The sequence below is a fragment of the Mustela lutreola genome, chromosome X (genome assembly GCF_030435805.1).
Source record: "Mustela lutreola isolate mMusLut2 chromosome X, mMusLut2.pri, whole genome shotgun sequence".
In the NCBI taxonomy this organism is placed as follows: Eukaryota; Metazoa; Chordata; class Mammalia; order Carnivora; family Mustelidae; genus Mustela; species Mustela lutreola.
The window spans coordinates 131,773,516-131,786,975 of record NC_081308.1 but is presented as its reverse complement, the minus strand read 5'-3'; the positions used below and the strand labels follow the sequence as shown (position 1 = coordinate 131,786,975).

Here is a 13,460-nt window from a genome sequence, read left to right as displayed (position 1 = left end):
GGATGGCTCTAGCTTTCTTGCAAGGGTGCCTGCAGGATGGATCAAATGTGGGCATAAGCCACAAGCTGATGGAGCTCCAGGCCTGGCACGCAGGGGCTCCTGCTTTCCCCTACCATGCACACGGCACCCCCCCCCCCAACTCTTGGAGGCCCACTGGCACTTAAGTCTTGTTCGCCTTCCTAGGTTCAGACCAATGGAAGGGGTGAGATGTGTAGCACAGCAGCACAGGGCTTGACACCGGTGCGCGCTTCCTAGGTCACACCAGGAACGGATATCATCCTAAGGGAAAGCCGGGCTGTGACTGGACTACGGAAGGCGAAGCGCCGGACAGGAAGGCCAATGAATGGGCCTTGAAATCCCAGCAGTCCCTGGCCATTTCCCGGGCTTCTTAAATGTGTCACCATCCCCCAGTGTAAGGGAAGGTCATGAGGACCTCTGCCCCAAAGCATCTCGAGGCCTCTCCGTGTACAGGCGGCCCTTTTCAAGCTGCTGCCTACAGGGAAGTTGGCCCTGCTCGAACCCCAGCCGCCTCCCACCCAGAAGGCCACGCCCTGCTTCCCTGAGATGACCTCTTCAGCCCAGGGGGTGATCTGAGCCCTAGCCCTAGCCCTAACCCTTCCCACATCCCACCCAACAATCTCCCACTCTCAAACACAACATCCACTACTCTGGCCAAGTCCTGGTTCTACACCCCTCTAAGCTTTGATAGCCCCAGGGTGGCCCCTCATAGCCAACCCCTCCCCCCACTTCCTCCTACAGGCAGCCTTGCCCCCAACATGCAGGGAGACTTAAAACCCACCCAAACCTAGGCCTTCCAAAGCCTCCCCTAACGGGGCAACTCCAGGATTGCTGGCCATCCCCCTATGTGGAAACAACTTCTGAGCCATCATGAACGCAGGGCCTAGAGCAACACTTACACCACCGCCCAGTGAAAGAAGAACATGAGCCCAGGAAGGGAAAAAGAAAACCAGGCTGTGGCCACCTACCCAAGCGACAGGTGCCCGTGCCCAAAATACAGGGACAAACAACACAGCAAGGGCAATTGGTGATCTCCACTAAAGTGCCACTGGGTCCACACTGCTCCTGAACCTGGGTCTGGTCTGCTACCCTAGGCTCCCAGTGGCCGGTCCCCGAGAGAGGCCGTCCCACTGGAGGCCCGCGGGACACAGGTGAATAAAGTCCGGCCGCGCCACTTCTACCGGGCACGCTGGCCAGGGCCCCCACGGAAGCACAGCTCCATTGCCGAGCCGAGCCAACCCAACCAGGAGCCCCTGTCCGTCCCCAGACACCACATCGTGCCCAGGCAGCTGGGACACACGTCGGGCAGCAAGGGCAGAGGATGCCAGCCTGGGGGAGAACAAGCCCTTGGGGTCCGTGCCGGACAGAGACTACAGGCCAGACGAGGCCTGAGCCTGAGCCCCGCGCGGGAGGGGGCACGGGCGGGGAGGGGGGCGGGAGGGTAGCAAGACTGGGACGCCATCCCTGCAAAGGGCCCCAGGGTAGGACAGGCCGATGGCACCAGGAAAAGGAGTCCCGGGACTCCCTCCTGCTGGGGGCAAACGGGCCTGGGACAGAGAAAACTCCCGGAGGACACCCCGGACCCCCGCCGCCAGCGCCCTGCCCTCCAGCCCGGATGCTAGGAGGAGACAGGGAGAGGTGCAAGGTCCAGGCCCTCGGCCGGGCTCCCACCCAGGTTGTGAAGGCCCGGGGACCCGCCGAGAACCGCAGGGGTTGGTGCAGCCTCGGGCCCCCCAGGCCCCACGCCTGTTTGCCAACAGGCGCTGGGAGCAGAAGAGCGGTCCCGGCCGCACGCCCTCCCCAGGCTGGCCCCATCTCCCCCGCTAACTCTAGGGAGGGGACCGCTGGTCACCCTAGTCTGGAGCAGCCCCCTGCCCTGCAGGTCCTGTCCCCTGCGTGTCCCCTGAGCATCCCCGCGGGTGTTCCCCCCCGCCGCCCCCCCCCCCCCAGCCAGCCTCCACACCTGGCCCAGCCTCACCTCTGCTCCTGACCCTCACTGTGGCCTGTCGCTGCCCCGCCCCGCCCAACAGGAGGCTGGAAGGGGACTGGGGGGGAGCAAAGGGGAGCACTGGCCCTTCAGGGTGGGTGGGCTGCCACTCAGCGACACAGGAAGGGAGTCCCAGCACTTCAACAAGGGCAACGTTAGTCTGGGGAACTGTGGGGTTCCCGAGGGGGCTACCCGGCATGGGGGGGCCTCACCTCCCTCCAGGACATAGGGCCAAGGTGCTTCAGGGCAGCTCCCAGCCCCAGGATCCCGACGGAGCCAGAGGAAGGAGGATGGGGTGGCCGCTAAGACAGGGTCCGCGAGCACGCAGGGTGACAGGTGCCACCACAGGGACCCCAGGTGCGAGCAGCACTCTGCAGCTCTGGACGGGCCTCCTCCGGCTCCTGCTCCCACTCCCGCAGGCCCATCCATCCCAACCTCAGACAGGCTCCCCGCAGAGAGCCGGGTCCCCTCCTCCCAGGGAAGGTAGGACATCCAGGGGACGGCACTACCCAGCGGGGGCGGGGGGGCAGGCCGTCCCGCTGTCCCGCTGCTCAGGGGCTGGCTTGGCCACCTCCACCCCTCGGGGGCGGGGGGCTGTCTTCCCAGGGGTCCCCGAGCCGGCCCTGCCTGAGGCCACGGGCAGGGCAGGAGGGCTGAGGAAAGCACGGCACAGTGGGTGGGGTTGGGGGCTGTCCTCGGGTGGGCACATCTGCTGAGGACAGGCCGGTCAGAGAGGGTGAGGGCCTGGTTTGGGCAGCGAAGCTGGGGCGGGGGCAGGTGGGCAGGGACAGGATCCGCGGCCAGCGAGGGCGCCCACCTGCAGAGCGGCCACTAGGAGGAGCCCCTGCACAGCTGGGGCAGGGGAGACTCGGCACCCGTGGGGCCCTCGGGAGCCCTCCTGGGCGCGGGGCCCCAGAGGGAAGGCTACAGGGAAGCCGGGCCCTCCTGGTTGTTCCTCCTGCCCAGGGCCGAGGGACAGGAGGGTGGCTCAGCTCAGGCGCAGGCCAGGGGACTGGTGAAGGCACTGGTCACGTGTCGCCGGGAGTGTGGGGCTCCCCCGGGTCTGCGTGTCTCCAGGGGAGCCATCTCCAGGACCACACGGCCCAACACCCCGGCGGAGGGATGGCCCCAGGAACCACGACCCCACGACCCCACAGTCCCCGCCGAGCCAAGGCCCGGCAGGCCACGCCCCAGTCTCTCGGCTTCTGCTCCGGGGAGACACAGAGCCAGGCTCCCCCGAGACCCACTGTCCCCGGGTCCAAAAAGCACAGGGCGGCCCGAGACGGTGCCAGGAGCTGCCACCAAGGGCCCTCCCCGGCACCGGCCAGCGGCGACAGCCAACGGGCAGAGCGCCGCCCCCAGAACCTGTGTGACAAATTTGGAGCTACCCGAGCGAGTCCGAGCCTGTCGTCACCGGGAAGTCATCTCTGAGTCCCGGCCAGGAAGGATGGGGCGGGCGCTTCTCCCTTCTCCGGGGAAAGGAGACGCCCTTGGGCTCCCGAGGCCACAGCCGGAGCTCCTTGGCCAGACCGACCGCCGCGCCTCCACCGCCCATCCCGCCACAGGCCACCTGGCACCTGCCACCCCCTGAGCCAGCAGAGCCCAGCACGCACACGGGGCTACCTGGCACTGTCCGTCGGGGAGGAAGAGGGGCCTGTGGGCCTGCACCCCCGCAGAGGGGCCTGCCCCTCTCCTCTCCGCTCCCCGCCCCGACCTGCTTGCCAGCTGCTCCGTGGAGGCTGGAGCACAGGGGAGGAGAGGGGAGTGCGGAGAAGAGCAGGGACTGCGCCTGCGTGCAGAGAGGTGACCCCCCACGTGCCTCAAGCAGGGCAAGCTGCCCCTGCCCCTGGGGAAGGCAGGGAGGACTGGGGGCGGCGGGGCAGTAGGAGCCACTGGGCCCAGCGGAGAAGGTCTGGAGCCTCCTGCCTGGGTGGGGCCTGGGTGGGGGCCTCCCAGCTCCCGGGCCTGGGCGGGGGTGCTGACAGGGCTGCTGGGATTCTGGGATGGGAAAGCCCTTCCTGCCCCCGAGCCCCCCCGACTGCCTCCGGGGCTGGTTGCCCGCAGCAACCCCGAGCAAAGGGCAGTGCGCACGCTCCTTGGGTTCTGCGGGGCCCCACAGCAGCTCTGCCACGTATCCTGCTTGCTTTCTGGGGCTTTCCGCGGGTTCTGTTCGCAACCCTGCAAAGACGGAAAAGCCGGGGCGCCTGGGGAGGCTCTGTCGGTTGAGCATCCCACTGGCGACTCTCGGTTTCGGCTCAGGTTCTGATCTCAGGGTCCTGGGATGGAGCCCCTGCGGGGAGGGGTCTGCTTGACGATCCACTCTCTCCCTCGCCCCCCCCCCGCCCCTCCCCACAGGGGCGTGCATGCGTGCTCCTCTCGCAAATAAAGCGACTTAAAAAAAAAAAAAAAAAACAAGGAAAAGCCTGGAAAGTCCGATGACACAAAACCCAAAACTGTCTGCCTGACCAAACACACGCCCCAAACTACAAAGTCAGGGGACAAGTGACACGGTGGGGGAAAGAAACAGCAGCAAGGTGTGACTCAGGGCTCGTCCCATGAACAAGGCCTGAAGCAGTCCACGGGGGAAAAGCCTGACGAGCCAGCGGCTGCAGAACGTGGAGGAGGCGAGCGGGAGAACCAAAGCCAGAAGCTCCTCCACATAGTCTCACGGCCAGGACACGCTCAGGTGCTGGGGTCCCAGGGTTGCTCCTTCTGGGGACACACGGTGGCCAGTGACTGGCCTCGCACTTCACCTGCGGCTCCAACTAGACAAGAGGCCACCACGTTGCCAAGCAAACACCAACCAGCAAGACCGGCCTAGGTGGGCGGGCAGTGGTGCTGGGCATTGAGCGGGTCTGGGCAGCTTCACCGAGGAGCTGGGAGAGCCCCTGGGTGAAGAGAGGCAGCGGCCTCCCACCAGCTCAAGGGCCGACCGCATGCACAGACCAGACAACGGTCAGGGCCGTTTTCGGGCGGAGAGCCCCCCCGTGTGGTCTCCAAGTCCCCCGCCACTCTCCCCCGCCCGCCACCCAAATCCTCATTCTGGATCTCAGGGCCCATGTTCCTTTCCCATCCCCGAGCCCAGCGTTTGGGTCTTTCCTCTGCCTCATCAGAGAGTTCTGTCCATCCCCACTCCCAGCCCCGGGGCTCATCGCCCCTCCTCTCTCCCACGCGTCCACACGTCACGAGCCCCAGTCTGGGAATTCCCGAGCACCTGGACAAAGCTGACGCTCTTCCCGTGCCTGGGCTGTGGACGGTGCCCTCCACACCACCTAGGCAGGAAAGGGTGACTGCCACTTGAGGGCAGTCCCTGGTCCCTCGAGGGCTAGCACCCTCCTGACATTTGCCAGACCCGTGGGGACCCTGCAAAGGAGCCAGCCCCAGGGAGGGCAGGCACGCACACCCCTAGGAGTCTCGGGCCTCCAGAGCACGGCTTCTCACCACCGGGAGGGCCGGGCGGTGGGTGGGGTGGGGGTGGGGGTGGGGGTGGGGTAGGGTAGAGGTGAGGCGGGGGGTGGGGGGGTGGGCTTGTCTCAGACCCGCAGAGGCAGCAGCAGCAGAGGCAGCAGCAGCCGAGGCAGCCAGGAGCTTGTCAGAGGCACCCTTTCTCTGGCCCCACCTCAGATCTGGCAGATCAGAGACTCTGGGGTGGGGCCCAGTGACCCGAGTTTGAACAAACCCCCAGGGTGATTGTCCCTGTGCAGCCCTCCAGCGTGAGAACCACCTGGTCGCGCCCGCTCGCTCTGAGAGAAGCCGCGAGCTCCAGCTTGGTCGGCCGGGCTCACCTTGACTGACCCCCCCAGGTGAGAGGCCCGCAGGCACCGCCGATGGTCCCCACCACGGGTGGTCCTGGAGCACGGGTGTGCTGGAGCGGCTTTCCCTCCCAGGGGGGCCACACCGGACGAGTGACGTGGAAAGACTTTGTTACTTTTCTGCTGTCCGCACGCCCAGAAGAGTGGACAGAGACCTCTGACGAACACCACCTTCCCGGGTAGAGGCCCCAGCTCTGCCCACGTTTTCCTGGATACTAGGCCTGTGTGTGCGGGTGGGGTGGGGTGCTGGGATCTTGGGATCTATGTTTGACAGCGAACCGTCCCTGACACAGACACGCTCAGGGGCCCTGGAACACAGTGCGCGGGGCTCGCAAGGAGCGGGGGGGGGGGGGGCGGGGGGGCGGGGGAGTGGATGTTGGGGGAGGCAGGACCACAGTCTGGGCCCTGGGAGGGTGGAAGTGCCCAGGAGCGGACAGCAGGGCAGCTCTCAAAGGCCAGGACTGGGAGGGGTTGGAGACGGAGTGACAGGGCGCTCTGTCATCCCGGGGCGGGGTTGGGGGGGAGCGGGGGATAGTCGCCCCCCTTCCTCCTCCCCCCGCCCCCTCCCTCCTCACTAGGACCCTGGGGTCCCCAGTACACTGGCCGTGGCGGCCTAGGGGCCAGACACTCTCAGGACAGCGCTGGGCGGGGGGCGCCCTGCAGGGCGCAGCGGGAGAGAAGCCCGCGGAGCCGCGCTTTCCCCATTCCCGCGCCCCACGGCCGCCCGGGGCCTGCACTCCATAGAGGCTCCTCCTCCGCCTCCCCGCGGAAGAATGAGTAGGCCCCCCCAGGTCTCGGGAAACGGGGCCTCCAGGACCCGGAGGGGCGGGGGGGCGGAGGGCGGTGTCGAGAAGGCTTGGGCGTCGTCCAGGCCTGTTGGGCCCCGCCCCGGCCACCCCCGGCTCCGTCTTCTCTCATCCCTTGGCGCGCCCACAGGAAGCTCCGCCCCTCAGGAGGCGCGGCGCCGGCTTCCCGCCCCTTTTCCGGCTGGCTTAGTCAATGAGGAAGCTCGGCTCCTGACGGGGCCCGCCCCCCAGGTCCCCGACGAACCCCAGCCCCTGCGGCCTGACGGACACTTCGTCTGCCCAATCCATACAGGCCGTTCGCCTGCGCGCCCGGCGGGGCTCAGCTCCCACCGCTGCCTTCCTCGCGGTCGGGCCCTGGGAACTGCCCGACAGCTGGACGGCCATCCCCAGGGGCGGGAGGCCGGGGTCGGGGGAAGGACGGTAGGGGCTTTCTGTGCAGAGCCGCGCACGTCCTCCTGCCTGTCCACGCGGAGCCCTGCTTGCGTGCTTTTGGTGTGAGCTTGTATCTTTTTTTTTTTTTTTAAAGGATTTTATTTAATTATTTGACAGACCGAGATCACAAGTAGGCAGAGAGGCAGGCGGGGGCGGGGTGGGGGGGTGGGAAGCAGGCTCCCCGCTGAGCAGAGAGCCCGATGCGGGGCTCGATCCTGGGATCGTGACCCGAGCGGAAGGCAGAGGCTTAACCCTCTGAGCCACCCATGCACCGTATAAATTGATTTTTTAAAAAAGATTTTATTTATTTATTTGACAGAGAAGTCACAAGTAGGCAGAGAGGCAGGCAGAGAGAGAGAAGCAGGCTCCCCGCTGAGCTGAGAGCCCGATCCCAGGACCCTGAGATCCTGACTTGAGCCGAAGGCAGAAGCTTAGCCCTCCGAGCCCCCCAGGCGCCCCTGAGCTTGTATCTTGAAGAAGTGACGCGCGGGGACGTGAGAGACCCCAGGATGCCTGCCGCAGTTCCCCGAGGGTTGGCAGGTTGCACGCCTCCTGCCATCGCACACCGCCAAGCGGCCTTGGTGCCATCTGAGAGCCGCGCCGTGTGAGTTGCGTCCATGTGTGTGCGCAGGCGCGCTGGCTCTGCAGGTTCCTCGCGCGTGGAGATTCACGTGACTGCCTCGCGCGTGGAGATTCACGTGACAGGACCCCTCCTGTTGACCTGACGTGAGCACAGCCTCCTCGCCTCTCCTCCCAACCCACGGCCCCCGTTACGGTCCCCAGCGTTGTATTCTTGTCTAGAATTCCGTCATGTGGACACTGCTAGGTACACGGAACCATGCGGTGCGCGGCCGGGGTGGGGAGCCTGCGGTGGGGTCCTCCTCGCCCCCCCCCCCCGTAATGCCCTGGCGATCCGCGCAGGCCGCTGCATGAATCCACAGTTAGCTCCTCCTTCCTGCCGCTGGCTCCGGTCCTCCGTGTGGATCCACCGGTCAGGCTCAAGCGTTCACCTGCCGAGGGACACCTGGCTTGTTCCCCGTTTCAGGCCTCCACGGACACACCTGCTACGACCACTCGCACACAGGTGTTCGTGGGATCCCAAGTTTCTGTCTCTTTGGCATAAGTGCCCACGGGTACGGTCGCTGGGTCCCGTGCAGACGGGCGCCGAAGCGTCTACACCCAGTGCGGGGCTCAGACCCACGATCCCGAGGTGCAGAGTCCCACACTCTCCCGACTGAGCCCGCCGGGCGCTTCGGGAGGGTGCTTCGCTCTGAAAGGACCTGCGGAATCGCCTTCCAGGGCGGCTGGACCATTTTCCCTGACCACCCTGCATGTTTGTACAGCACGTGATTGAAAATGTTTCCAAAGCGACATTAGTTTGAGCCACATTGTTAACAATTGTCTCTCTCTTCTCACTGTATTCTGCTGCTGCAATCTCCAACGTCCTTATTCGATTTTACACACTACACGTTGATTCCACTGTGTTTCCTTTTCCACTTCTTTTCCGTAGCAACACGTCTTGGAAAACCGGCCATGTCAGTAGACAAATGTGTACGTGCCTTCTCCGGCCGCACGGCATCGGAGAGCACAGACGCACCGTGCTTTCCGGAACGGATCCCCGGCTGCCGGGACTCTGGCCTGTCCTCGCTCGCTCTCCGCACTGCATCTTGGCGCCGCAACAGCCTGCTGTGAACCGGCGCCAGTCTCCCTCTAGGTTATAACCACCTGGAAGTGGAACCGCCTGATGGAGACCTACCGGCGTTCAACGCACTGCCAGACACAAAGTGACCGCTTCCCGCAAAGAGGCGCGCTCCTCCTCCGCTAGGGCTGTCCGTTCGTTGCTATGGATGTCGCGAATATTTTCCCTCCGCGTGGCTTTGGCCTTGAAAGACTAGGCTTGTTGGTTTGGGCTGTCAAGAAGCTGCCCATTTTTTAAAAACAGGTTTTATTTTTGGGACGCCTGGGTGGCTCAGTTCGTTGAGCGGCTGCCTTCGGCTCAGGTCATGATCCCGGGATCCTGGGATCGAGTCCCACATCGGGCTCCTTGCTCAGCAGGGAGCCTGCTTCTCCCTCTGCCTCTGCCTGCCACTCTGTCTGCCTGTGCTCACTCCCTCTGACAAATAAATAAATAACATCTTTAAAAAACAAACAACAGGTCGCCTGGGTGGCTCAGTGGGTTAAGCCGCTGCCTTCGGCTCAGGTCATGATCTCGGCGTCCTGGGATCAAGTCCCGCATCAGGCTCTCTGCTCAGCAGGAGCCTGCTTCCTCCTCTCTCTCTCTCTCTGCCTGCCTCTCTGCCTACTCGTGATCTCTCTCTGTCAAATAAATAAATAAAATCTTTAAAAAACAAACAAACAAACAACAACAACAAAAATAAAACAGGTTTCGTTTTTAAGCGACCTCTACACCCAACGTGGGCCTGGGACTGGCGGCCCGAGATCAAGAGCCACACGCCCTACCAGCCGAGCTGGCCAGGCGCCCCGACGTTGCACATTTCTAGATAACCAAATGTATTCAAGTCTCAGTTGCTCATTTCTGGGTTGCGTGTCTTGGGCACAAAGGCCTCCTGCCAAGCGTGAGGACAGTGCGGAGACTCAGGGCAGAATTTATGAGTCCCCGTTGCCAACTCCTCCTCGCCCGAGCCTGGCAGGTGGACCCGCTGGTCCAATCCCCGGGGTCCTGGACAGCTGGCCACAGGCTCGGTGCCAATCAGCCAAGCCTGGGCCGGGGTGGGCGGGGCGGTGCCATTCGGCCCCCTGCTGCTGCCACCCAGGGATGCCAGGCCAGTTGGAGAGAAAGACGAGGGAATCCATAATGAGAAAATTAGTTAACGCTGTTGAGATGCATAGGTGGCCCACAGGTAAGCAAGAGAAATCCCGGAGGAAGCAGAGCCCATGAGAACAGAGGAGGGATCAGGGACTCAGGGACGGGCCGGGGCTGTGTCGGGGAGCTGCCGGGTTGGGTTTCCTGGGTGCTGGGAGGAAGGGCTTTCGGGAAGTGAGAGAGCGGAACGGAGATCCCGCCTGAAACCAGCGCTCTGGGGGTGTCTGGGCGGCTCAGGTGGTTGGGCGCCTGCCTTCGGCTCAGGTCATGATCCCGGAATCCTGGGATCGAGTCCCCGGACCGGGATGGAGTCCCCCACTGGGACTCCAGGCTCAGCGGGGAGTCTGCTTTTCCCTCTGACCCTCCGGCCTCGTGCTTTCTCTCCCTCCCTCTCTCTCAAGTAATCAATACAACCTTTAAAAAATAATAGTAAAAACATAAAAACAAGAAAAGTGTCCAGGCAGATTTGAAAGAGAGCCTTTCTTTAAAAAAAAAAAAAAAAAGATGATTGATTGATTGATTTGTCAGAGAGAGAGCGCGAGCAAGCACAGGCAGACAGAGCGGCCGGCGGAGGCAGAGGGAGAAGCAGGCTCCCTGCCGAACAAGGAGCCCATGCGGGGGCTGGAGCCCATGCGGGGGCTGGAGCCCAATGCGGGGGCTGGAGCCCAATGAGGGGCTTGATCCCAGGACGCCGGGATCCCAACCCCAGCCGAAGGCAGCCGCCCCACCGACTGAGCCACCCAGGCGTCCCTGAAAAAGAACTTTAAAAGTAGAAGAAACACCGTCATTGAAATAAAAGTCCCAACAGATGGGTTGAACCCCAGACGGGTGCCGCTGAGGAAGGGGTTAGTGACCCAGAAGCCGGAGCCTCTGAAATGACCTCCTGCCCGGGTTCCCCTCTTGCTGGGTGGTGGGGCTCCTCCTTCCCTGGGAAACTGCAGCAGCCCCTCCTCAGGGCTCCAGGCTCTGGCTCTTCAAGGCGCCCCCATCCTGGCTTCTAGGCTCCCCGGACGCCAACCTCTTCTTCCCCCTGTGCCCCTGTTCTGGGGGCGGCAGCTTCCTCCCGCATTACCTCTGTGACTCCAGTCGTCCAGTCCCTGAGTGACCGACGCCTCCCAGTCGGTCCCCTCTGTTGGGAAACCCTGTCTGTTTCCCGTAGCCTGACTCATGCCCGACGGGTGCAGGATCCGGACGGGGAGGGGTCCGGGAAGACAGACTGCCGGGCCGGAATGTGGGGGCCGGTCTGGTCAGCCCTCGGGCCGCAGTGCGGGGCTCCCTCCCGGCCAGTGGGAAGCGGGACGTGAGGCCCCCGTGGCTGGCAGGGGCCTTGTGGGTCGCCAGGCCCTCACCTGCGGCTCACCGGGATGAAGGGCCAACCCCGGCAGCAAGCGATGCGGGGAACCCCAGCGGCCACTGCGGTGGCGAGGACGTTCATGTAGATGGGGGTGCGCGACGATCCCCCAGTGCACCTGAGAACGCGCCGAGAAGGAAGGACGAGTTCGAGTCCGGGTTCCTTCCCTCTGGGCTCGGCTCACGCCACCCGTATGACAACCAGAGAACTTTCACGAGGGCCCTATACAAATTCCCTTAGTGCCTCTGCCTGCCAGGGTGGGCAGGGCCGAAAATCAAACAACATTTAGTTGTGGGGGTTACAGAATCCCAAGGTCAGCGGAGTTCCCAGGTCGTGTTTCTCCTGTGAGAGATAAGGCGGTGGTCGGAGGAGTGGGACCGCCACGCCTGAAACTGGGGCCTCTGGTGGGCCTCAGCTGAAGCTGACAAAGGGGTGACATCAGTCCCTCGGAGCGCCAGCATGCTGCAGGAGGGCAGGAATGCAGAGCCAGGGCTGTGCATCTCCGCCCTTCCTTCCCCGGGTGCGCTTCTGGGTCCCTCCCTTGAGGGTTCTGTAACTCTCTGTGCGTCCTCCTCACAGGGTAGGGAATCACCGTGCGTTCTTTTTAGGATTCTGAAATTCCAGGCCACTGCTTTTCTGATCCCAAGTGCGGCTGGCTGGCTGCTCCGCGGAGGGCGAAGCTACCTGTCTCTTGGCCGCAGCTGGGCCGGCGCGCCGGTGGGCGCGCTGCTCCCCCAGAGAAGGCCCCTCCCGACCCCTTTTGCTCCAGAGGCCTGAGCTGAAGAGGGCGCTGCGTCGTGTATCATTTTCCTTGCACTTGGTAGTGCACGAGGGCCTGGGACACACACCTGTGCCACCACCCAACTTGCTTCTCCACCCATCTCCACCCTCCGCAGCCCCGCGCCCTTGCCCCTCTAAGGCCGTCACCCTGCCACCAGCAGTGTCTCTTTCTCTCTGGTCATACCTCTGTCCATCGCTGGTCTGCCCAAGGTTAAGGGCAGTGCAGTGCTCCGACTGGTCCCTGGGCACTGGGGCCGTTGTGGCCCCTCGCAGCAAGGGGGCTACACCTAAGCCACTGCGCTTGCTCTTCGCTCGGGGCGTTGCCCACCTCCCGCACCAGCCTGGCGCAGGCGACGCTGATTGGCTGGTGCCCAATGAGTGACGGGACAAAACCCAGCGACGTGGCCCGGCTGCCGCCGGCTTTCAGACTGGCCGGTACTGAGGGGGCCGCGGGGCCTGCCGGGAGGGCGGGCACGGCAGGAGTGAGGCGGTGTCAAATGGTGGGTAGAGGGAGTCCCGGTAGGGCACAGGCGGTCTGGAGGTGGGCTGCGAGCAGCCTGTGCTGCACAGGGGGCTGGCCAGGCCGGGCAAGCCTGGGCATATTCACTGCCAAGCCCGGGATGAGGCCCCAAAGGGGCTGGAGCACGGGGCGGGGGGTGGGGGTGGGGGAGGGCTGGGGGGTTGTGGGCGCGCGCTCAGGCTGGGCCTGGGGAGTAGGAGCACACCAGGAAGAAGCCGTCAGTGGGGACATTTTCATGGGTCCTCCAAAATCCCGCCACAGTCCTGTGAGGGATTATCACCATCATCAGCGTCATCCCTTTGGCAAGATGGAACAAACTGAGGCAAAAGGGTCCCCGCCCCCAGTCCGACGTAGGTCAGCACCTGCGCCTTCCCACCGCTGCTTCCTTCCTCCCGGCGCTCCGGCTGCTTTGTGCGCAGCAGCTGTAGCTGCCCCAAGTCCGTTTCCTTCTCTGTGATCAGGCTCAGCCCAGCACGGTCGGGGCCCGAATTTAGGCTTTTGGAAGGGCACTTTCATCCTGGGTCATATTTACTGTTCTGTCCTTGTCGATCTCACGGGATGTGGCATTTCACACCCGAGCCCAGGCAGGGGTCGTGCTCACGCCAGGCCAAGCATCTGGCTCCAAGCCCAGTGGCTCTCCTGGCGAGCACTCGGTGCCTCACAGCCGTCGGGACGCCTTCGGTCGGGGGCTGCCGCTCCTCGTAGACCCGCTCGCTCTCACAGGCATACAGAGTAGTCAACAGAAACTGCGGGGCCACAGCTCCACTCCTCGCTTCACACACAAGAGAGCTGCAAATTCACACCCACAAGCTTGCGTGGGAGCGTGGGCAGCATCATTCACAAGAGGAGAGGTGAAAAGCGTGCGAAGGCCCGAGGGCGCTCCCAACACTTGCCTGCGGGAACCTCAAAGGCCTGCATGAAGCCACACCC

General features: G+C 64.1%; 1 long non-coding RNA gene across 3 annotated transcripts in view; it reads left to right on the top strand.

The window, feature by feature from the left end:
• The first annotated feature begins 12,379 nt into the window (after positions 1 to 12,379).
• Positions 12,380 to 13,460, top strand: part of LOC131821342 (uncharacterized) — a 2,704-nt gene continuing 1,623 nt past the window's right edge. Inside the window, exon 1 of one of the 3 annotated variants that reach the window (XR_009349881.1) lies at positions 12,380 to 12,510. This is a non-coding gene — a long non-coding RNA (uncharacterized LOC131821342). The remainder of the gene's footprint in view (positions 12,511 to 13,460) is intronic. The other 2 variants (XR_009349880.1, XR_009349879.1) reach the window with 2 other exon arrangements.